Raw genomic sequence first — 23,595 nt, forward strand, 5'->3', positions numbered from 1 at the left:
ATTATCTCATGACTTAATTACACTCCTCCAAGAAATTAACGCACCACTTCAATAAATCAATGTTATTTGTAAACAGGCAAAGAACAAAAAATAAAACTTCACCAGTTTTATTTTAAATTTTATTGGTAATTATAAAAATTTGTCTAATCATCAGAAAATGTTGAAGTACAGGAGAAAAAATAAATAAAACGGAAAATTAAAAAAAAAAATAATGATAAGAAAAGTAAACTAAAATATGACATAAGTCTTAATAACGAGTGTTTTCACCTCTACTACGTATAACAGCCTCACGTCGTTGGCCCATGCTTAAAATTAATTGCCGTATTTCATTTTGGTCTAGTTCTCTCCAAATCTGGATCAGCCTCTCTCCCACTTCCTGTAAGTTGTTTGGTTGGATGGGTGTCGCTCTTAATCGCCTATCAAGGATATCGCAGAGATTTTTAATCGGATTTAAATTCGAATATCTGCTGGCGATTCCATAGTGTTAATTTCTACCTCTTCTAGATAATTTCTGACGATCTGTGCTGCGTGAGGTCTGGCATTATCTTGCATTAGTAAGAAATTTTCAACGATATAAGGAGCGAATGGTACTACATGTTGCTTCAGGATCTAAAATATGTACCTTTCAGTTGCAACAGTTCCATTTTGTATGACCACTAGGTCCGTACGTGCGGTCAAAGAGAAATGTGGTGTGTGAGAAGTTACACTGAGCATAATATCGTTCGTTGGCTCGTCGCAACACACGAACACGTCTGTCGTTATTGTACAAACAAAATCGGGATTCATCAGTAAATAGCACTCGTTCCCAGTCAGCCTCTAACCAATCAACGTGTTCTCTGACAAAATGTAGTCTCCCCTTCGATGATCTGCAGTTAATAGAGGACCTCGGACGGCAATCCTAGGTGTTAAGTTGTATTCCCTAAGTCCGTCCGTCTTAAAGCTGAATTTGTAGACTTCGATGTGTTACAAAACGTTGTGGAGGAGCAGAAATTCTTAAGAATCGATCTTGAATAGGGGTAGTTACCCGGTTTCGTCCTTGCCCTTGTCTTCGAGAATGATCCTCTGTTTCGAGGAATCTTCCACACATCCGTGAGACGGATGTGTGGGACACATTAAACCGACGACCAATTCTTCGGTAACTCCAACCTCCTTCCGACAATATCACTGTTTGGGCACATTCATGTCGGGTTAAATTACGTGATTGACGCTCCATAATAAACACAATTAACAATAATCAACAATTAAACAGTAGCCGAATAAAATTCGTGAACACTTGGGAATTAGTACATTTTTTGCTTCTTTTTGTTTTGTTGCAAAAAAACTATAGCGATAAAACACAGTCAATAAATATAGAGTGTACGAATAGCATATACAAGGGGTTTTCAAAATATAACATTACAATGGAGATTTCTATTAACGCTAATAAAATATTTGAATATTTCAAAGTGGTGCGTTAATTTCTTGGAGAAGTGTATTTTCGACAGTTCGATTTTTATACGTTTCGAATAAGAAAGGAGTTTTTGTTAAATGTAGTAGTTAAGTTAGATACGTATTTCATATCACGTATTTGAGTTTTACTCCTGCATAAGTTATATATTTATTTGTCTTTTATTTTTAAACCGTTATTCGCTCCAGATTTTTACTAACTTGTCCAGACATTTTGTTTGCTTACCGCTACAGCGCTGTAACCATTTTTTGTCCTTAAATGTTATATTATTATGTTCTCGACAAACTCATAAACACTCACGTTTTCTAGTTGTAATTTTCTCTTTTCTGTTATTTCCATTGTTGAAAATGTTATTTTATGCTTTTCAATTTAAAATTTTCTTTCCCGACATCAACACTCCAATTTCACGGCTGCTTAATATTTTATGCATGGAATTTTACAGTTGTTTTTGTATAATGTAGGGTCGAATTAAGGGACGGGCTTAGTAGATTTAAAATAATCATTACATGTTAAACAGTATTGATTCTTTCGGCAGTATAATGTTCACAATTATATAGTTTGTGCAAGAATCTTATTAAAAAGAAAATGTTTATTATGCACATAATATAGTCCAGGGAAGTTATTTCTGGAACTTTGATCCAGCTGAATATGTATAAAGTTTGTTGAGTTTTATGGACCTCAATCACTAAAATCTTTATGCTCCCTGAACTGGGTTTGGTAAATTTTTTAAATTATTTTATCGTATATTTAGAAATCATCGTATATTTGGATTTTTGGTAAAAATTCGGAGCTCTCTAAGCAAAATGGACAATTTATGCATAGATACTAATGGTCGTCATATTGAGCATCTTTTGTTACTATCTACCCTTGATACTTGTTCTTTTGTGTTACTCGTTTCTAGCACTATTTCTGCCCCTCCGTACGTATTTAAAATCAAGTGTCTTGAGAAGTACCTTCTATATTTTATAATATAGTGCTTTTAAAATTTCGCAAGCTTTCGTCCTCGTTAACAGCTAAAAGAACTTGTATAGTAGGTATTTCGTTTAAAAAAAAAGTTGGTGCAAAATTTGTCGTATGGCAGATTTATCGGTAACATTAATTTTATATAATAGTTTTCCTAGAAAATAAATTAGAAGAGCGATGAATTCGAGAGGAGAGGTTTGGACGAGGCGCATGCCAGGGGGATTGGCGGAGAAGAACGGTAATACGGCGGTAGCCGTCTTCGAAAAAGACTAGACTCAGGAAAACTGTATATAGGTATATATTGTTGTGATTTGCTCAAACTGTATGTTTATAATATTTATTTTTTTAACAAATTAATATGATATCTCAGGGCTCTTTTACTTATTAAAAACAAAACGTGGCTTCAAAGTATTTTTTGCTAGTTGCCTTTGAGGAAAAAAGAATAGACAATAGGAAAATAAACTTACAGCACCATTATGACTTACAAAGCAAATGTTATATTAAAAAAAAACCAATCAAATATTAAAAGTAAAAATTTTGAATAAACATAAATATACCATATACAATGATTAGAATAAAAACCTCAAACATCCATCAAATCATACATCCACAATTATCAATATAAATTAATTAAGCTTATATGCAAATCTAAAATTTCTTAATTTTAGTGACTCCCGATAAATCATCACGTATTATAATTCCCAATAAAACCAACAAAAAAACGAATTTAAATAGGTGGTCGAGATTGAAAGTCTCTGTTTCTAAAAATGAAGAAACTAACCTTTTGTTCCCAACATTGATGACTTCACCTCTCTCTCTCTCCTTTGACTGTGCTCGTACCTTTCAGTTTCTCCAGAATAAATACTCCTGCTAAACTCCTCTGCTCCAAATCTTTACTACATGAATAAACTCCTCCTCTCCAAACACAAGGATATCTCAACTAATCAACTTGGTCCAGTATAAAACTATACATCTGCTTATTACTTACAGCATGTCAGTTATTTCTTCTTTTTGCTACCACAGTTGGAACTCTTTCCACCAAACACAAGTACAACTTTTCACAATCTAGACTTTTTTAAAAAACTTGGGTAATAAGCAACGTCGTCTCCACAAAAAAAAACTATAGTATACTTGCCCGATATTCAATTCACAGTGCCTTCCTCTCTCTTGCAAAACTCCATCCAAAATCCTTCCATCTCCCTCCTCTTTTTCCTTGAACCAATCACAATGTATCTCCATGCAAACAAATTTTACTTTCTTCAAAGAAAAAAACCTAACTTTCTCCTATCCAATAATCCGTCGGTCATCTAATAAACATTTTCAATTTCTAGAGAAAAAAGGATAATTACCTCTCACAAACTATTTACAAACTTACCCTATTATATAATCCTTGGTAATCCATACAATAGAAAGTTTAAGGTAGAACTGTTTACAAAAATGTCTATTTAAAACTAAACCGTTAGAAAAACCAATATATTGTCTTCTTATTTTCTGGGAATGTCTTTGAATGTATAAAATTCACTTTCCAAAAAAAAACACTTTCTAAAAGTAATGCTAAACAGTATAATATACAGGTTGTTTGCGATTTCTGTTGGTCGGTAATTTGATTTTTGTCTTAATGTTTTCTATTTGATTTTTAAAAATTATGGAACCTTATTAATATATATACATATATATATATATATATATATATATATATATATATATATATATATATATATATATATATTCTGCTCTCTAACAATTTTTTAGAGAGAAGCTTCAACTACTCCACAAAAAAAAGCTGTCCGTTTCACTACTTCCAATACCAAAGCTTCCAAATGCGATTCTATTGTCGATGTCAACATTATAAATAACACTTTTTTTCGTACTACTGAGATAACATATTTTTGATACCTTTTTTGTATCTGTAGAACTGGACAATTTAACACGTTCACGACGGCATTAAATTTGTCAGTAACCTTTACTGACGTTACCAGATCCCCGTATCTGGTAACACTGCCTACTGTTCGGACGATACTAGACCTATGGGTCTGGTAAACATATCTATAAATAAACGGTTTCTGTGACTTTGTATTTGAAATTACCTTGAATTGAACACTGCCATCTCATAGTAAAGATTCTAATCCATTTCTGACAGAGATAGCACCAGATTCCGATGTCCGGTAAAGTATTTACGGTATATAAAAAAATATACTAATACTGATGTGGCTATTTGAAATATTCTACTTTTAAAAAATAAATAAAATGATCAATTTTTATTTGAAGTAATACTAAAGTGTACAAAAATATATAATAATTAAAATAGTAATTAATAATTAGATATGTTTATCAACAAGTTAAGCATAAAGTTTATTTTCGCAATTTTCACAAAAAGTGTTTACTTTGGTCACCTTCTTGTCAGCTTCCTTACTTTTCATAGTCTGTCTCAATTTTTTGTAACAATCAACACAATTTCGTCTAGTTGCAGACAATGCTTTCGTTTTGATAAGTTGGTTTCAGAAATACACTCATTTTGATTTGAAAGTTGTAATGCTAACTGTTCACGAAATATTACAATTGGTATCTTTTTTTCGATGTTTGTTTTATTATAGATAATCCAGCTGTTGATTATTGATTATTGTAGCACCAAAGATTAGTTCGAAGACTACCTTACGATACTACTTAAGACCTTTTCGTAAGGAAGAATAATAAGCTGCCATTTGATCACTGTAATCTACACCTTTTTTAGCTTTGTTGTAGTCTTGGATAACTTGCGGTTTAAAAATATATTCCACTGGTTCCTCCCTTGGTTTAGATCTCTTTTTCTTGCCCGTATTGCAGAAGTATAGGGTATGCTCAGGTTTACTGGATAACATTAATCAAATTATAAGATTCATTTTTCTTCTTACCAATTTCTTTTTTCGATCCATAATTATCAGTTTCTATATCACTGGATACTTCTTCGTTCAAATATATGGATTCATCCCCATCAGAATTGTCGCTATCTTCACTAGGAGTGTATTCAGGATCTTCATCAGACAAGTTTTCAAATGGATCACTATCAGATTCACTTTCAGTTTGTATCCAAGCATTTTGGTGCTTGTTCAGCACCAATTTAACCATTTTTTCGCCTCTAGACGACATTTTTATAGATTTTAATAAAAAAACAACACACTTGTAAAATGTTTACTATAACACTAATGACCAGATACGGAGTTCCGGTAAATTCCATAGCGTAAAAAATTTCTTTGTGGGACGTTACCAGGTGCTGGCATCTGGTAACTTAAAACAGAACTAAAATATAAAGCACATCATGACGATTCCGTAGGTACCTATATCATAATATTTAGTTCATAAACAGCCATTTTATCGTTGTCGGCGCTAGCGCAAGGTCTCCAAATTTCAGTGCCGGTTGAACGTAAAGTTTATACCAGGCCCATGTATCTGGTAGCGGCGTGAACGTGTTAAATTACAAATTAGAACACACAACCTTGAAAAGTCTTAACAAAACTAAAAACTATTACATATGCTTTAAATTAGCAAACAAATAAATATATACACAAATAGTTCACTTATTAGAACGAAATGCCTTCTTAATACAGAAAGAAACGTTAGGAAAAAGTTACACGAGGCTACTCGACTAAGACTGAACAAAATAAGTCGAGTTCTGAGGTAATACCACGCCTTTTGTTTACATGAACTTTCTCCTCTCAATAAAAGTATTATAGTTTCTACATGTCGTAATAAAATTTGATAAACAACTATTTTAATTTATTAATGTAATAATTTAATTTTAATGACAATGTGTTTTTAAACCGTTTTATTAATCTAGAATATACATTTTTTATCACAAATAAAATGTTAACCATTTCAAAATGTACTTCCTTGATACCGATCTTTTTTAATTTATAAATGAAAATTTTATGATTAACAGATAGTTCAGGAAATGAAGCTCGAAAAAAGTTAAAACCTCGCAATTTTTTCGTCCTGCATGGATTGAGTTGAAATTTTAACAGAAGGTAGGTGATAGCCCAAGGATCAAAATCTATATCGAACCGAAGTGCGCTGAAGGGTTTTAGGGGTGAAAACTACCCCTAATTGTCAAAAATTATAAAATAACATATTAAACCTGAATATGGGTAAGATTTGGTTTGATTTAGTTAAATAATGATTATTTTATACTTTTGAATAGAGTTCCATCATATTTCAACCCTTAAAAAGCAACCCTTGTTAGAGATTAATGTAAAAAAATTACTAATTCTAAAAAAATGATTTCGCCTTGGATCGATTTGAATAAAAATTTGGATTTAAACTCAACTCACCCTCTGCTTTATAGTTTATGTCATGCCGATGAACCCTGATTATTCTTATGAGTGCTATAGGTGAAAACAATTTTTTGCCAAAATTTTGCAACTTTTCAACTTTTGAAAATCACCCTTTACAACATTGCAGTTTTTATAAACTAATTTAATAGATATAAATTGAAAAAAGTAGAATTAAATACAAAAAAATTTATCAACATAAAAAGGCACCATATATTCTTATACATTTACATAAATAGTTGAAAATATTTACATTTATAGGTAAAACAACTATAATATTAATTTTATTCGTCATTAATTACATCTTCATCGTGATCTATGTCATCCTCATCTTCTTCAATTATTGGTGGACTATTATTGCACCCTTCACTTGAGCACCCAGAACAAGTGGAGTTACAGTATAAACCAACTTTTATGCACCCACATGAAACGCCGCATCCTTTTTTGCATTGGCAAAAAATAATTTTCAAAAGTTTTTTGGAATACCATCCCCAATCTGTTGCTCTGATAATTTCATTGCCAAGCCAGTGTTGAATTTGGTAATAGCATCTTTTTGAATGCTCATCTAAGGCATCAACAGTGGGCAGAAGGGATGATAGCTTAACCGCAATTTTCCGGAAAAAAAAATTTATTGTTTTTTTTAACGCATTTCCTTCATTTTTAACGATAGAGTGTTTCTTCAAAAACGATTTTGTAGAGGTGTTTAAGAGCTACAAGGATCTGTGAATTAAATCTTTTTGGAACCCTTGGTTTTTAAATGGGGTGAGTTTAAAGGGCTCGAAAAAGATGGTGCTTGATCGTAAATCGATGCTTTAAACGGCTTTATCTCGCCAAATATTCATTTTACAACAAATCTAAATAAAGGAAAATTGTAGTCATTAAAAAAGCTACAATTTAGTACATTTTTATTTTTTTCATATATTCAGTATTTTCGGAGATATTTAAAAAAAGAAGGGTAAAAAATATGAAATTGTAAATCGTTTCTCGTTTTAAGCTGTACTTTTTCTAAAACTAAGCATTTTAAATGGGTCAAACTTCTTAGACGTATTAACAATACATGTACAAAGAGAATTGCAGAAGGGTGAAGATCGATTTTAATTATGGGGCTAGTTAGGGGGTTGTTTTCATCGATTTTTTCGTAAAAAAATGAGGTATTGACCTTATTTTCATCATAACTCACTTAATTTTAGAGCTAGTCTTTTTTGTATGATAGGTCTATTTATGATCTTTAAAAAAGGTTCTATGAGTTTTCTTCCAAAAATGCATCATTTTCCCGATATTTGACTTTGGATCTTTCAAATTTGGCATTTGAAGAAAACCGCTGAACATTGTTAGGCCGTATTTCGGTTCCTATTATATCGCAAAAACATTTTAAAAAATGAATTGTATTTGTCTTTTTAGAAGCTACAAATTTGTTCTCTACAATTTTTTTGATAAAATGCACCATTTTCGAGTTATTCGCGAAAAATCGATTAAAAACGTCGATTTTTTCGTCTAAAAGTTGTTACTTTCAATCGCGAATAACTTGAAAAATATCAGTTTTACAAAAAAAATGTATAGAATATTTTTTGTTTAGAATCACTTTTTTAATCGAAACCTGTGGTTAAAACGTAAAAAAAAATTTTCGCCCCCGAGATGGGGTGGCAACCACCCCCAAGGCTTTGGCGCACTTTGGTTCGATATAGATTTTGATCCTTAGGCTATTACCCACCTTCTGTTAAAATTTTAAGTCAATCCACGCAGGACGAAAAAATTGCGAGGTGAAATGCTTCATTTCCTGGACTAAGAGTCAGTTGACAGAAAGCCCTGCCAAGATTACAAAATATATCAATGGAACTTTCTCCTGCATTTATTAAACTTGAGAGAGTATTATAAAAAGAATGAATTGCTCTATGACTAGATTTTTTAGACTGGAAACCATGTTGGTTACAAATAGTAACATTATTTATTTGTAAAAATAAAGAAAGCTTTTGCAAATAGCTTTATTCAAGGTTTTTTTTTAAAATACGGAAAAAATTATTTTTAACTAAAACAAATAAGGATATTTTTAAATAAAAGAAATACATAAGTATAACTTTAATGTTGGGATTCGTTTATTTTCTTGAACAGTTGATTTTAAATCTTAATTATTTGTCGCAGTTTCAATTAACTATAAACTCGAAACATAAGCTATAATCTAGATAGTCCAAACTAATTCCCAAAGGAAACGTTTTGCCATATTCCACAGTGATAAGAGGGTTAAATGAAATACCCTATTGCGACATAAAACAGAAATAACAGATGCTGTTGAAAACCAGAATTACACTAAAGTTGAACTGGGCTGGACACATTGTGAGGGCTAACGACGGGACGCAGACCAGAACGGTTGAATAGAATTCCAGACAGGATACGGGCGGGACTCCCGCATTTGCAGTTGTGACCGACCTATAACGAGGTGAACAAATGATAAACCGCAGAAATGGATACGGAATGCAGATGGATTCCGAATTGAAAATAAAATACCGCAATAGCGGAACAAAAATTTATACTACTCGAGTTGTACTGTCTGGTCGTTTATCTTGAAGTTAAGATTCTAGAAAACTTCAAGCATATGACAGAACACTTATTTATTTTCACCAAAAAAACAAAACTCTGTTCCAATATTGCGCACTTACGTCAAAACTTTATAAAATTGTGAAGTTTTATGTATTGTTATATTTTATGTATAATATTTATACAGGGTGAGTCATAACTATTGGGGCATAGACTAAGGACAGGTTATTTGGACCAAAATATGGTTATTTGGCACAATTTTTGGCTATTTTGGCATATAAAATTGGCACGTAGGCATAATCTTAGACAAGAAATAGTATTTTATTTACAATTCCACTATCAAATACCAAACTAATAAACAAAGTTGCAACTAACGTAAGGTTTCCGTTTTGACGATAATTCAAAACTAAACACACTTTAACTTAAAAGAACTCACAAAAACTCAAACCAAATGTTCTACATGGTCTCCTCCGATTTCTATGCCTTTTCTAATTCTTTTTATAAAGGATTTTCGGACGTTAAAAAAATATTATTCTGTCCCCTTATAAGATTAGCTGCATTTTGAATGTATCTCCAAAGTTCGTCTCGTGTATTAATTTCATTGGCATAAACTAAGGACTTCATATGTATCCAAAAATAAAAATCTAGCGGGTTGTACTCAGGTACTCAGTTGTACTTCTTGGTGGCCATTAAAAATCACTGCCTCTGCCAATCCATCGTTGAGGAAATACGTCATTAAGATGATTTCTAACAGCTAATGAAAAATGAGGTGGCGCTCCATCCTGCATAAACCACATTTTTCTTCTTACATCCAGTGGCAGATCATCTAAAATATCACTAAGAGTATTTTCCAAAAAGAATAAATAAGAATCTCCATTTAAATTCGGAGGAAGAACATAAGGCCCTAGTAGTTGGTCGCCTATAATGCCACACCAAATATTCAATTTAAACTCATGCTGAAAATGTCTAGCTTTAATAGCATGCGGGTTTTCTTCTTCCCAATAATGACTATTTCGCCAATTAAAAACCCCTCGTCTGGTAAAAGTTGCTTCGTCGGTGAACATAATATTCTTAATAAAGTGTCTGTCATTGCGATGTTTATTCAGAATACGTTGGCAAAACTGTAACCGTCGTGAAAGATCTGTTTTAAGTAAATTTTGAACAGGAGTAAAGTGATAAGGATGGAGGTTCTCTTTTTTTAGAATTCTAACAATAGACGACTGACTTACTCCTGTTGCTGCTGATAGATGTCGTGAACTTATTTCATCATTTTCATCTACTCGAACCAAAAGTTCATCTTCTTGATTAGGTGTGATTTGTTTCGGTCGACCACCCCGATTTTTAGTGTGAAATGACCCAGTTTCACCTAAACTACGATATAATCTTGCAAAAGTTTTGTGATTTGGTTGCCTTCTGTTTGCGTATAACATTCCATATCTTCTGGCTGCCGAGCGACCGCAAAAATTTTCTTGTGCGTATACGCAAATCATATCTCGCATTTCTTCATTAGTAAAATGATTGTGACGAGGCATTTCAATCAAAAAAAGTAATGATTACTTTTAAAAAATGCAACATTACACTACACTGTCACATCAAAAATAATTTACTCTGAACAAATGACATTTACCAACAACAATTATCTGACAGTCCAAAGCATACTTTTCATAAATGAAATAATATTTGAAATCCTTTTTTAAGACTCGCAGTTCGACTGCGTTTTTATCGAAAACGGTTGAAATTATCATTTTTAAACAGGAGTACCAATTTTACGTAAAAATGATGTTTACGTCATATTTTCTAATACAAATTACTAAAAAGTTTCATCAGAAAAAGTTTAGACTCAATTTGATCATTAGGAATAATCCACGTGGCGCCCTCTATGACAAAACGTAAAATGGTAAATAAAATACTATTTCTTGTCTAAGATTATGACTCTGTGCCAATTTTGATAGCAATTTATAAATATACAGGGAAACTATTAGCAAAAAACGAAAAACAAAAATTAACTTTAACACCCTATATCTTTTTTCTGAGCAACATTTTATTAAGGCATATTTGGCCCAATAGCCATATTTTGGTCCAAATAACCTGTTCTTAGTCTATGTCCCAATAGTTATGACTCATCCGTATACAGTGTATATAAATTGACAGAACTGACAGAATAGATGGAATAAATTCATTATTTCAGAAACAGACGATTTTTAAGAAAAATCTTAAAACAAGTCAATTTTAATTTTTGAATGGCCATCAATTGCTATTCGTGTTCTCAAACGACTATAGGTGGCAGCACTTGTTTTGAAAGATTAAATATGTTACTCTTCGGAGCAGAAGATTCAGAATTAAGTCACACTTTTAAGTGTGGTTATATAGTTCCTTGTACTTTTACTCTTGATGAAGCAATTTCAGCAGTACAAACAGCATCTTGCATTGATAATTATTTGTTTTTCTCAAAAATTGCGGTCTTATAAATTCGATTTTCTTTTCAATGCATTCATTATTTATCAAAAAGCCCTTATCTACCAATATATCATCCTTATTTAGTGCCAATTTGTTCAATAATCTTGATTGAATAAAAATTTCTTTGTCTGAGATATATTAATCTATATCTGTATTAATTTCGATTTCATCTTCCCTAATTGTTAACGTTGTTGGCTCTGAGGTAATCATTACATCTTTTAAAATAGATACTGTAGCGAGATTAAATAAAACGAGCGGTTCGAATTTATATACATATATTTATTTATAACTTTACAGTTCGGTAGTATCTTAACAACTAAAAACTACTTCTAACATTGTTACCTATATATACCAAAAGTATTATGTTCGAGAATATTCTGACGTAGTCCCACCTCTAATTCGCCTACGTAACCGGTTATTCTCTCTCGCACTCGATACACCGCGAAGCTTCGAGAAGGGTATTAGAGATGCAATGCAACCGTTACCTGGGCCATGCCGGTTTTAACAGCTTTTTCTTGTTCTGTCCAATGATTGGCTGTCGAAATAGCTTCAAATTGTCTAAGGTATATGGACCAAGAATACTTTCCATCAAATGGTGGCAATTTGAATATCATATTATGTGTCGTTTTGTCTCTAGGTGATTCTTCTTTCACTACCGGATCTAAGGCTATTGTATTAACTGGTGGTAGCACTTTTGTATTAGTTATCATGCTCTCTAGCTGTTTGATCTTCTCTTCTACGTTATTTACATTTTTCTGTATGTTATCGAATGTTCTTGAGACTTCTTCAAATTTCTCATTGTTTTGATTACATATTTCTTTAATTATTTGAGAAGTCTCGTCGAATCTTCTAGACACATTTTCAAATTTCTCGTCATTTTGTCTAGCTATTTCTTTAATAATTTAAGACGTTTCATTGAATCTGTCATCATTCTTTCGAGAAGATTCTTCAATCATTTGAGACGTTTCATTGAATCTTTCATCATTCTTTCGAGAAGATTTTTCAATTTTTTGCGAAACGTTTTTAAATTTACTATCATTTTTTTTAGAAGTTTCTTCTATCATTTGAGACGTTTCATCAAATCTTTTGGAAACATTCTCGAATTTTCCATCAATTATTTTAGTTAAAACGGCTTCGTCTGCTGACTGGAACTGGAATGTCTCTGGGTCTTCTCCATTCTTGTTGAGAACAGTCTTCAGTCGTTCTTGGAGTATCTTCTTGGACCCACTGCAGTCTTCATCGCGTTCTTCTAGCTGCTCACGCAACTGTTCTACTGAAAGTTCAACTAGCAGCATCTTTGGTCAGGCACACACGTACTTTTTAAATGTTTTTTTATATAAAGATCACACCGTGGATGTTCCCGACGAAAAATACTTTTTTTTTTAAAGTCTTTTTCAAAAGTCACTGTTGAATTTATATTTTCTTTTACTCACACCGTAACACCATCTGTAGCGAGATTAAATAAAACGAGCGGTTTGAATTTATATACATATATTTATTTATAACTTTATAGTTCGGTAGTATCTTAACAACTAAAAACTACTTCTAACATTGTTACCTATATATACCAAAAGTATTATGTTCGAGAATATTCTGACGTAGTCCCACCGCTAATTCGCCTACGTGACCGGTTATTCTCTCTCGCACTCGATACACCGCGAAGCTTCGAGAAGGGTATTAGAGATGCAATGCAACCGTTACCTGGGCCATGCCGAGAGCATGTTCGTAACAATACTGTACTAGATACATGCCTTTGTTTTGTTCGTTTTGATCTTTCTTCTCTAGATGACTTTTGTCAAGAGGACAACACTTTGCCAAAGATCGAATAAGTAGATTCTCAGATGGAATCGAACCTTTTTTTAAAAATTGTTTACCAGTCCTTACATCTATAAAATAAGTAAAACGTTATTTCAATGATTAAGAAATAATCAAGCTGAGACAATATTACTTAAATAAGTTTTCTATCAAATATGATTTACCTAAAAAAAAGTATTCCAATTTGGCTGGTCCAAGTGTCGGCTGCATACATTTATAAATTTTGTCACAGGTTTCGCAATAAGAACTGCCACTTGCAGTTTTATTCGTAATTTCTCGTCCTTTGGAAAGTAGTGGACATGTATATCTTTCGTACATCGAGCAAAACATTGTGGCATTAAACAATATCTATTACTTTTCTTTTTATCGCTCATTATTTTTAAAATTTGATGAAATTTATACCAAAAAATTTTATTAAAAATCCTTTATAAAAGGTATATAATTTAAAAAAACCCAATCGGTCTATATCACAAAACGTTTTCGGAATCCATATTCCATCATCAGTGCACTAGGTGGGTATACATGTATTGAGCCACTGAATGGGTGGGTAAAAACCCGTTAAAAATTGTTTTTTAAATTTGGTTTACATTATATGGTGATACATTCTATGATGTTAAAGTTACCAGTGGATTTGGCAACATGGCGACGTATGACTCCACGTGAAGTTGCTAGTCCTGAGACGATGTGTCTACGAGGACCTGATGAAAGCAACTTGTTGCTTGTTTGGATAGCCAAAATTATGTAGTTGTGGAAATAGAACTACATTGATTGACAACTATTACGAATTATTGTAGTATCATTCAAGTAATCAAACTTATTTTCACAACAATATTTAAATCAGTAATCTCATTGACTTGTCATTATTGTCAATGATATATGAATCTGTCAACTAATAGACGTCGAATTTTTACTGTTCGAGTTTTTTGTCGACATTGATAAAAGCATTACGAAAAATGAAACTTACAGAAATAAATCGAATCTAATTTTAATTTTTTGTATAGATAAAGTGAGGACTCAAGCAAAAGTAAACAAAAATGGACAAACATTTCGAGAAACGCGCTGTGTTAAAGATCTCTCCAAAAATGGTAGAAAATCAACACCAGAAGCCAAAAAACTAGACGTTGTAGTAGCGTTTCAAGAAAATCTCCTAACCAGTTCAAGGCAAGTTACACTAGATAATACTTTCTATCAATCAACTATCGTTATAATGTTGAAAAAGAAAAAGGAGTGTCTGTACAAAGTACATTTGGCCCAACAGCTGTTACAAAATGACTTTGATAGAAGCATCCAATACTCCGAAATCATTATAACTTGATGTAACAAAGATCAGTTTCGTAGTAAAGCTACTTTTTTCAAATGAAGCGGCTTTTATGCTTACAGTCACCTAAACGGACAGACATATTGCTACTGTGCAAGTGCAAATTCAGATTGGTTGGAACAATATAAAATACAATATCCTGAGAAGGTGGTGAATGTTTGGACCGGCAATATAAATAATCATATTATAAGGCCGAAACATGGACAATAAAATCAGAGGATAGGAAAAGGATTGACGCATTCGAAATGTGGTGCTGGAGACGAATGCTACGCGTCTCGTGGACGGAGCACAGATCCAATCAGTCGATTCTCGAAGAGCTAAACATTCAGACCAGACTCTCCTCTCAGTGTCTTGCAAATGTTTTAAAGTTTTTTGGCCACATTGCGAGAAGAGACAATGACAACTTAGAAAGACTAATTGTGTGCGGAAACGTAGAAGGACGTAGAGGCAGAGGACGCTCACCTATCCGATGGTCAGATCAAGTACAGAAAGCCACTGGAGAGACGTTTTCCGAGTCCATGAGAGCAGCCCAAAATCGCAAGCGATGGAGAGAATTGACAGCCCGCATTGTAGGAAATCACGATCCTCAGCAATGAGGAAACGACAAGAGAGAGATTATAAGGCCATATTTTTTTAAATATGGCCTTATAATAAGGAAAAGTTAACTGCCCCTGATATATTTCGTTAGGATAAGCTGATGAAATTACTTTATATACACCGGTATTTAGGCGCCATGCCCTTCCGGTAGGGATCTATGGAGGAGTATCACCGAGCCATAAGCCGTTATCTCTTGCCGTACTGCTCCATCATCATCAGGGTTAGACTTTTTTATGGAGATTTTTAATGAGCAAGTATATCAAAGTCTCAACAATCTCAATCTCAATCAACATCCCAACCTCTAAGATGGGCTGGCCATGGGAGCCAGAAGTCCTCACGGGAAGATGACCCTTAGGACATCCACGAATTGCGATGGAGAGACAATATATGGTCAGATCTAAGAACAAAGGGGCTGCTCACTGACCCAACTATTATGGACGACCGTTCAAGATGGACCGAATAATGTGAAAGGGTTGCAGTAACGCATAGGAATGGAAAAGGTCATCGAATATATATATATATATATATATATATATATATATATATATATATATATATATATATATATATATATGTATATATATAATTTGTAGCCATTATTTGTGCTCTCTATAAGCTTTCTTTCTTCTGATAACTAATAAGAAGATAAATCTGAAAGAAGTACAGAGAGACATTATAAGGTAAGTGTACCTTTTTTTTGACTACATATGCATATTGGTTCTTTAAAGGTTTAGCCCAATTTTGTGTACGTCTTAAACCAATCTTCTTATAGGTGAAGTGTCGAGTTTTCCTCGTTCCCCGATAAAGGACTAGGTGGTACCTTTTATTTTTCTCTTTTCGTTTAGTAACAAATTCTGTGATTTTTATAGGTACATTTCAAATCCCCCAAACTTTTTAAATATACCTCCTTTCCAAATCTATTGACCCACGTCCTAAAGCTCACTGTTGTGTTCTTCAAAACATCTAACCGCCAGTTTGCAAGGTGAACTAACTTGCACCTGGAGTTTCCTATTCTCTTTCCATCACCCACTTTCTATTTAGACAAGTTACGTTACACAGTAAATAGAACTTTTTTAGGTTCATCTGTTAATTAGAATGGTTAGAAATTGTAGTTTAACTTATTTTTCACGCAACAAATTTTTCTTAAGAAAGTTTAATAAAATGTGAAAATGTTAGTTAAATTAAATTCTATCAATCTGTTTGTACACTATCAACAATATGTATAATATTCTGTAAAATCTACTTGTAAAATGGAAACCAAGTGTTGTAAGTTTGTATCACAGTTCTTTAGCTCCAAAACGTACATAGCAAACAACTTTAAACAACCCGAACTTTAAATGCAAAGCAATTTATAGCAGTATTAGAATGTTTTTGTTGGAATATTGTCGACGTTTTATTTGAGAAATACTCGTTTCGAGTGTCACTTACGGCTCAGAAATTTAGTCAATATTGCTCGGTACTGCGAATGCATGGCTGAAAATAACAATTTTCTTCTTTGCTCGACAATAAAGCGCAAACCGCTGTTTTCCACATCGCTATCTATCATATAGCGCGAATCGTGAATAATTGAACGAAATTCCTCGCTCTAGGTATCAATTGTGAACTGCGCTCAACATCGAGATAGTTTACCTTGTTTCAAAGAGACGTGCACTACCTTATAGAACAATTTGTTCTTTGTCACCTACAGCAAGCTTAACAAAAATTTAAACAACTATTGGTATATTAAAATTAAGATAATATTATAGAGTTAACGAGTTTTTCGACGAAAATCAGCAATAAGTTATCAAAATAAGTACATACTAAAGACCTTATTTAGAAGAAATGAAGTCATTGTCAATTTATTTAATTTATTTAATTAGTAAACCAATATAAAGACAACGGAAATATTTTTTGTAATATTACAAAACAAATTCAGAAAAAGGAGATCCCCAGGAAGATCAATAATAACGGTTGAACTCAATTACAGACCGAGCATAAAGGACTGACATGGTTCACTGACAGTTTCTGCAATATATAGTCCACCAAGGCACTCATCAACTAGCGAACAATATTAGCAGCGGTTGACTATACTTGGGATCTTGTTCAGTGTTGAGGTCCTTTCTTCCGCCTTTCGACATGCTTCTTGCACATGCTGTCCGAAAGAGAGTCTGCCATCGAAGGTTATTCCTAATGACTCTACCTGACTGTCCTTTGGGGTCTTATTTCGGAGCCTTGATATTCGAAGATTATATCGTTTCTTTTTCTTGGTCCCCTCAAGATTATTACTTCTGTCTTTTCTACTACTAGTTTTAGGTCGTTCTTCTCTATCCACGCCACGGTTGTTCTTATCGCATTATTTACATTTTCTGTTATTCCCCAATTCATATCATCTTCGACCACTAGGGCTAGATCGTCCGCGTATGCTATCGCTCTCACTCCTCTCTTCTTGTGTATTTTTAGTACCCCATTATATAGTATGTTTCAAAGTAAGGGTTCCAGGACTGACTCCTGGGGTACTCCCGCGGTCATTTCTTTCTTTTTTTCTTGGATATGCATACGGATTTTTGCGATATGTAGTCCTTTATTATGTTGGACATATACTCTGGAGCCCCAAATTTGACGATTTGGTCTACTATGAGGCCCTAGTTTGCTGAATTAAAAGCATTTCTTATGTCCAGCAGAACAAGGACCCCCCATTGTTTCTTGCTTGTCTTAGCCGCGTCCCTTATCCAGGTTACGGCATCGACTGTCGATCTGCCTTTTCGGAATCCGTATTGTTGGTTTGAAAGCAGTCTCTCATCTTCCAACACGCCCTTTAGCCTCCTCTTGATAAATCTTTCATAGAAATTACTAAGGCAGTCCAGGAGGCATATTGGCCGATAAGAGGCTGCTGAATCGGGGGGTTTCCCAGGCTTTAGCAGTAGAACCAAGTTCGCTTCCTCTAAGTCCCTGGGAAACTCTTGCTTCTGCAGTAGGTCGTTGTATATTCTTTTGATCAAGCCTGGTTTCTCCGTTGCTATTACTTTTATTGCCTAAGGTGTCAGCCCGTCAGGGCCGGGAGCTTTCCCTGTCTTTATCTCCTGACCAGCGGTTCTTATTTCCTCTTCCGTGAACTCCTCTTCCATCGTTGGAAATATCTTTATAAAATTTTGAGGATCCTTGGTAGGGACAAGGAGTTCGGCTGATTTCATCCGCTGGTCTACGTCGAGTCTGTATGGGGCGATTACTTTAAGAATCTTCGTGGTTATCTTGTATGCATCGCCCCATATATCCTCATCCCATGTTTTTATCAGGGTCTGCTACTTTTCTTTTTTCTCTTCTTTTATTTTTTTGTTTAGAGTTTTCTTTAGATCTTTATATATTTCTTTGATTAACGGAAAGTACCTAAATCACCTTAGATATGCCGATGATATACTCCTGATCTCCTCGGAACGACAAGAACTAGAATTAATGCTGAATGAACTTCATAAAAAATCACTGCAAAAAGGCCTAAAAATTAACTTCAACAAAACAAAAGTAATGACAAACACGGAAGACCAAGAGGCAATAAAAATACAAATAGAAAAAATAGAACAGGTAAATGAGAATATCTATCGAGGACAAGCACTCAGAGCTAACAGAGAAAATCAAACAGCCGAAATATCGAGACGAGTAAGAATGGGATGGGCAGCGTTCGGTAAACTTTCTTACGTTCTAAAAAATCAAACTATCCCACTATGCTTACGAAGCAAGGTATATAACTCCTGTATAATACCGGTGCTCACCTACGGAGCACAGACATGGACATTTACACAGGCCAATTTGGATAGGATAAGGAAGGCACAAAGAGCAATGGAGAGACAAATGTTGGGTATATCACTTAAAGATAGAAAACGTAACCAGTGGATCAGAACCAAAACAAAGACAGTAGACGCGATAGAACAAGCAGCAAAACTGAAATCGAAATGAGCTCGACACAATGAACGTCTCCAAGACGGACGATGTAACAATGCGATCGGTAAGTGGCGTCCATACAATGCAAAGAAATCAAGAGGCAGACCACAGATGAGGTGGAAAGATGACATCAGGAAACAAGGAAGTCCCGCATGATAGAGAACAGCTCAAGATGGGGAAAGATGGAGAGAACTGGGGGAGACCTACATCCAACAATGGAAGGATAGAGAATTGGTTCAAAAAAAAATATTTCTTTGAGCTCAAGGCTTCTCGTATAATTCCTTCGAGCTCTGAGTCATCCCTCTCGTAGACCTTCTATCATATCCGTCCATCAATAGGGGGATTTTTTATTATTCTTTCTCTTCACGGTGGCCAACTTCACTTAACTTTCTAGTGCTCTTCTCAGTTGGCCAAGGTCAGAAATCTCTTCTTCATTGATCTTTCTCACCTCCGATAGGTACGTGGTTTTGTTGAAATAAATTTCCATGTGTCCTATCGGCCGCCTTATTCCCCCTTAAATTTTTATTTCATATTATATATACCGAAGGTATGTGAATAACTGATTGTCAAACCCACTGACATCCCACCCGTGCACTCTCCTGGATAGCCCTTCACTAGCGAACGTAATATCGATGTGTGTTCGGCTGGCCTTATGAAAGTTGGTTTGTCCATTCGTTCCATAGTTCCCCCTTTTTGTCGTTTATTGGGGAAACCCACAATCTCGACTTTGCGTTGATGTCCCTGGCGATCAGCACTTCTTTTTCGTTCGTGGCGGCGCTCATTATTTCGTCTACAATTACTTTATAAGGAATAAGGATACATGGGGATACTTGGGGACATGTAACATGTCAGTAAATCTCTCAGTTTGATGAGGATATGATTTTCTCCCCTGACAATCCTACACACCCTCAAACCCCTGTTTCTAAAGAGCACCGCCACGTTTTTCCCGTTATCCTGGACCCAACCACCGGATGACGTCTTTTTGTTTGGTTCGGAGACGATGAGCAGGTCTGCCTCTAGCATGCAAGCTTTTATGTGGACAAGGTCGTGCGCTCGGCGGGATCTATCCACGTTAACCTGCAATATCCGTATACCAGGTTGATCTTTGAGTTCCAGTTTGGTTCAGTTCCCAGATGTCGTTTCTGCATCGGATTCACGTCTTTCGAAAACGTTAAAAGCCGTAAAAACTAAGATAAATAAATAAATTATTACAAATATAAATAAAATAAATAAATACGGTATATAGATGAAATATGTATAAATAAAAGAATTCAATAAATGAAAGTAGTTCGGTAAAATTGAAATAATAATTAAAATAAATAAAATAAATTTTGTAGATATAAAATAACACCTAAGTGGGCTGTATATGGGCCCACCTTCGTTTTCCAAAGTCTATGTTAGTAGTCCCCTCTCCTCCCCCGCCATCTACAAGGGCTCGGTAGGACGGACAAGCCATCCTGTCCATTCTACGCCCTTCTTCTTTGCATACCGAGCAGTATGGTTTGCTAGTGCCCCGTTTTTAGACAATTATAGCAACACGCCACCCTGCACTCTTCTTTACATTCGTAGTTATTGTGCCCGAACTTTAAGCACTTATAACATCTAACTGGGTTGTGTCTCTCCATTATTGGACACCCGACCCATTCTTTTTTTATTGAGCTATACCTCCTCAGCTCTTCTGCTCTGGAGGAACGTACGGCTATCGTAGCCACCTGTTCGCCATATCTATTGGTTCTTAGGGTCTTAACTTCTATCTTTCTTTCAGGAACGCCTGTATAGCTCTTTATTGCTTTTTTTAAACTTTCTTCACCAACCCCTGGGTCCAAACTCGTAATCGTGAAGAAAGTCTCCTTTCTTCGGATTGCCGTGTCCATCCAACTAACCTAAAACTTACAACTAAAATTTTATAAGTGCTAATAAATCACAGGATAAGTTTAGCAGATAGGGTTTTCGTAGATGCACTATTCGTTATAAAGCAAATTACTGAGAAATCACTAGAGTATAATAAGCCAGCATTTCTGTATCTGATTGACGTAAAGAAAGCGTTTGACAGATGTAATCCATCTTCTGTATAATAAAAAAGTTCCCTAAATATTATAAAAATTATCGAAAATATCTTTCAAAACAACAAAATGAAAATCAGAGTAGATGGACAGCGTACAGAACCTATAAAAAATGGGCAGCGGAATAAGATAAAAAGATTGAGCCCTATGCTCTTTAATTTGATAATGGATAAAATCATTAAAATCGTAAACAAAGGAACACGTTACAGAATGGAAAACAGAGATAAAAATACTCTGTTACACAAAGACGCAATATTGATAGCCCAAGATAAAAATAGTCTGCAAAGACTGGTCCACAGATTTAACATACGAGCAAAAGAATTTAATATGATAATCTCATCTCAAAAAACTACAAAAATAGTAGTTAGCAAAGAACCAACCAGATGTAAAATAGAAATTAATGGCATCAGTATTGCTTAGTATTGAACAAGTGATGGAAATAAAATACCTGAAAATTATACTGTCTAGCTATGGGATTACACTGTCTATTTTGATAACTATTGTTTAGGACGGGAAAGATTTTTGTTTGGATGTAGAGCAGTGGCTATACCGCTCTGAAGAGACCTAAAGAGGTCGAAATACGTATAAGCGGCTTGTCGCTGCCCTGTATCGAAACAAAAATCCAATACCGTTATTATGTTTTATTACAGAACCTGAATTTACTACGAATTTTGACCATGATGAAAGGCATGTGGAATGTAATTTTTAGATTCCCTTGCCGAGTAATTTATCAAGCTGTTTGCTTTGCAAATTTTAGAAGGCACAGTGGTAAAAATTTAAATTCGGTTTCGCCAGGTAGAAATCGTTTGATTTCGTTTTTTGTTAAACTTTTTTCGTACAGAATGTTTTTGAGTTTGTTTTTTTTTGTCTGACAATTTTTAGTTATAGACGTTGACACATGATTTAATTCTAAAGCGCTACAAAGTTCACTGAATCAGATAGTAATTCTACAAAATTTGCGCCATTAATTTTATTTACACCGTTCTAACTACTTTTCTTTTTCTTTCAGATAGATGAAACCAACTGAATATATATCGAACTAGTTTTAAGGTAAGAGTTATATGTAAGGGTAGATTTAAAAATATATCATGTTAATAATAATTGAATTGGACATTTCAGAAACAACATGAGTCAGAAATTATAGTTTTCGTAAATCACAAAAAACTGTTTTAACCCTTAACTGGTCCAGTACTGTAGCAGTAGCGTAACTAGTCCGGCGCAGTCTGCGAAACTACTGTTTTAAGAAAGCAAAACAACACTCAAAAATATTTTTTTTATTAAGAAAAAATGTTACAAACATAGCCTAATATATTTTTATAAAAGTGAACGTATTAGATTTGGGCATTATTTGGGTTAAGAAAAAATATTAAAATAAAACTGACATCCATTCAAATATTTGTGAAAAAGTACATAGTTTTGTAAAGTAATTTAAAAAAAATATAAAAAACACTATGAAAAAAAATGTATTCCTAGGATAAATGTTCAAACTGCACACTAAACAAAAAACTAGGTAAAATAAAAATCGATAAAAAATGTTTGTTTCCAGCATCAGTCAAACTTTAGCCATTTTATATACAATTTTTATATAGTGGTTTTGTACATCCCAAACAAACAGGCTTTTTGCAACGCAAGCACAGGTATTTTGTTATCCTGCGATTTCTACTCGGACACAAACTTGCAAAATCTTGCGTTTTTCTAAAATATAAACATCCGTCTGATTGTCCTCTTGTTCTTCTTGAACTCCAAGTATCTGGCTAATTGTAAGACGTAATTGACGTGGAATGTTCGTCATTGTCATTCGTCTTTTCATGTAATCTTGCACTAACTACATAGCCAACTCCAAAGCAAAAACACTTTTTTCTTTTATTACTGGATTGTTTTTGTAACACTGATGTAGAATATATGAATTTGTTATAGAAATGTCCAATATGCGGAAAAAAATTGTTAATGGCCATCTTCGGGTTAGACAACTTGAGGTGTTTTTGGAGCATTTCCCATCTAGGGAATCTACACCTCCCTTATTCTTATTATAATAAGAAATAATTTTTGGTTTTTCAGTAGAGGGATCACTATAACGTCTACTATGCATTGAAGATATAAGTACTGTAGCCTTTCCCACTTTTCCTACATGAGAAATTAAGATACATTCTTCCCTAAATCCATAAATTGTTGACCCTTCAGGTCTGT

General features: G+C 34.0%; 1 protein-coding gene and 1 long non-coding RNA gene across 4 annotated transcripts in view; one reads left to right on the forward strand and one right to left on the reverse strand.

The window, feature by feature from the left end:
• Positions 1-3,368, reverse strand: part of LOC140450134 (uncharacterized) — a 40,952-nt gene extending 37,584 nt beyond the window's left edge. The window contains exon 1 of the long non-coding RNA XR_011951967.1: positions 3,192-3,368. This is a non-coding gene — a long non-coding RNA (uncharacterized lncRNA). The remainder of the gene's footprint in view (positions 1-3,191) is intronic.
• The window catches only part of LOC140449583 (uncharacterized), a 584,439-nt gene that overhangs the window by 289,524 nt on the left and 271,320 nt on the right, over positions 1-23,595 (forward strand). For all 3 annotated transcript variants that reach the window (XM_072542799.1, XM_072542797.1, XM_072542800.1), the window contains exon 4: positions 22,418-22,458. The gene's annotated coding sequence lies outside the window, so the exon portion shown is untranslated. The remainder of the gene's footprint in view (positions 1-22,417; positions 22,459-23,595) is intronic.

The sequence above is a fragment of the Diabrotica undecimpunctata genome, chromosome 9, assembly GCF_040954645.1.
Source record: "Diabrotica undecimpunctata isolate CICGRU chromosome 9, icDiaUnde3, whole genome shotgun sequence".
NCBI lineage: Eukaryota > Metazoa > Arthropoda > Insecta > Coleoptera > Chrysomelidae > Diabrotica > Diabrotica undecimpunctata.